At 44.3% G+C, this 2461-nt stretch overlaps 1 pseudogene; it reads left to right on the top strand.

Annotated features, from left to right (window-relative positions):
- The first annotated feature begins 849 nt into the window (after positions 1-849).
- LOC118723406 lies at positions 850-2110 on the top strand (annotated as a pseudogene).
- The last annotated feature ends 351 nt before the right edge of the window (positions 2111-2461 follow it).

Raw genomic sequence — 2461 nt, 5'->3', positions numbered from 1 at the left:
AGGGCTGTTCAGGGGATTTTCGACTGCTGGTTTAGGCTCATGCCTAAACCAGCAGTCAGATATCCCTCTCACAATCAGGAATTGCTGACTCTTAACCACCGGCCTGCCTGCCTCCCTGATCACCACTAACAACTACTCTGCCTGCCTGTCTGATTGCCCCTAACTACTCTGCCTGCCTGATCACCCCTAATGCACCCTGAAAACAGCCTGGTGGGTGTGATTTGCTTTCCTGCCTGTCTGATCACCCCTAACGCACCCTGAAAACAGCCTAAGTGCCGATCAGCAGATGAGTAGATTAAAAAACTGTGGTATATCTACACAATTGAATACTATGCTGCTCTAAAAAAGAAGGAACTTTAACATTTGCAACAAGACGGATCAAACTGGAGAACATTATGCTAAGTAAAATAAGCCAGTCAGAGAAAGATAAATATCACATGATCTCACTCATGTTATTATAGCATTGTTATTATTGGTAATTTAAAAATTATCCTAATATATATATAAAAAACCCGGGGTCCATCACATCCACAACAACTGAGGCTCAACCAAATGCCAAGCTGAGCACACAGCAGGCTTGGGTGGGAGGGTACTTGTGGCAGTGGGGATGGGGGCAGGGGAGGTGGAGCCTGGTGGAGAGAAGCTTGTACTCTCCACATGGCCATGATGGATGTGAGCCCTTCTAATGGCCCACAGATGCCGATCTAGCTCAGCCTGCAGGCTCCACTTGGCGCCATTCACAGAAGCGCAGGCACCACCTCCATGCCACACCCTCGCTTTCTCAGCTAGCCAATTCTTGCCTCTCCTCTCCTGGCCAAAGCCTGGGGGACAGAGCAGGAAGCCAGGACCATGTTCCACTGCAAGCTGTCTGCCCTCGACTACCACAACCTTGCCGGCTCTAACTGCAAAGATGAAACAGAATTCGGAAACTTTATTGTTGGGCTTGAAGACCAGAGAATCAGAGACTACAAGATTGAAGAAAGAGGTAATTTAAGAAACATCCAGAGCAGTGACTGGCCCAAGTTCTTTGAAAGGTATCTCACAGATGTTAGCTGTCCTTTCAAAATTCAAGATCGACAAGAAGCAATTGACTGGCTTCTTGGTTTAGCTGTTAGAATATGGAGATAATGCTGGAAAACATAAGGACTTGGTATCTGATCATACAAAAAATACTGGCAATGCAGCTAAAAATGCAAAGCCATTGATCAAGTTGGATGTTAATAATCCTAATTTTAAGGCTGGTGTAATGGCTTGGCTAACCTTCAGATTCAGCGTCTTGATGACTGAAATAGGATGAATTCAAATTCTAAGCAAGGTTACAGGCAGAACTTTCTTTTTTTTTTTTTAATTAAAGAGCCAGCCCTATGTGCACTTAGTGGTTATCTCAATGCTGGCCTTGAAAAACAATGCTGTTCTATCCAATTGAGAAGGTGCACCTGGCATAGTATTGAGATTGTGGGCATATCTGTTCTCTGGCCTACAAGGTCAGACAACTAAGTTTATCTTCATCATTCTTCAAATGGGATAAAGCAAACTAGAAAGCAACATGTTATCTAGGAAGAACAGCAGAAAATTCCAAACAACAGTTTGTTGCAGAATGGGGGTTTTCCTTCTCAGAACCTTTAAAATAACTATCTGCCCCTAAAGCCATGCAGCTGTGTAGGGTCTGCCTGCGTGTGGTACTCTTGCGGCTGTCTTGGCCAGATATTTCAATAAATCTTTGCTTGCTTTTTTTAATAAATCATCAGCCTCCGGTGGTCTTATTTTGAACCCAGGGTTCAACCCCACAACAATGATTACCTGGTAATGCTAAAGGCAATTCACATTTTGGTCCAGGAACACCTGACACAGGATGCAGTTGCTAGAGCAAATTAAGCAAGAGGGGTTGCCTGTTTCTTTAGATAAGCATATTCTTGGTTTTGACACAGAAGATGCAGTTCTTAATGAAGCTGCTCAACTTCTGTGATTGCTGCATATAGAAGAGCTCAGAGAGCTACAGACAAAAATTAATGAAGCCATAGTAGCTGTTCAGGCAATTATTGCTGATCGAAAGATAGACCACAGACTGGGGAAAGTGGGAAGATGAACCTTTTAGGATTTCAGCCTCTCGCCGATTTAGTATAGTTGAGATCCATGCACACTGTGGTATGTATTTCAAAAATCAAACATCACATTTTCAAGGAAGGAATCCCAGAAAATTGACTATGTTTTAGAGATTTACCATCATTGTTTGTTTTTTTTAAATAAAGTTTGGAAAAGCGGGGGGTGGCGGGGAAAGGAGAAACAGAGACTGGGAGAGACTGGCATCGAGAGATGGAAACAAAACAGACTGGGCCTAAAGAGGCCTGGATGGAAGGGAGGCCTGTGGCTGCCAGGAACTGAGATGTTTCACCGACCCCTCCCCAACTCACGTGTGGTGCTCAGGAGTGAGCAGGGGAGCAAAGCCACAGGCAAGGATGGA

Source organism: Pipistrellus kuhlii, unplaced genomic scaffold, assembly GCF_014108245.1.
Source record: "Pipistrellus kuhlii isolate mPipKuh1 unplaced genomic scaffold, mPipKuh1.p scaffold_m20_p_2, whole genome shotgun sequence".
In the NCBI taxonomy this organism is placed as follows: domain Eukaryota; kingdom Metazoa; phylum Chordata; class Mammalia; order Chiroptera; family Vespertilionidae; genus Pipistrellus; species Pipistrellus kuhlii.
The sequence above is the reverse complement of the archived record's forward strand: the minus strand, read 5'-3'. Positions and strand labels throughout refer to the sequence as shown.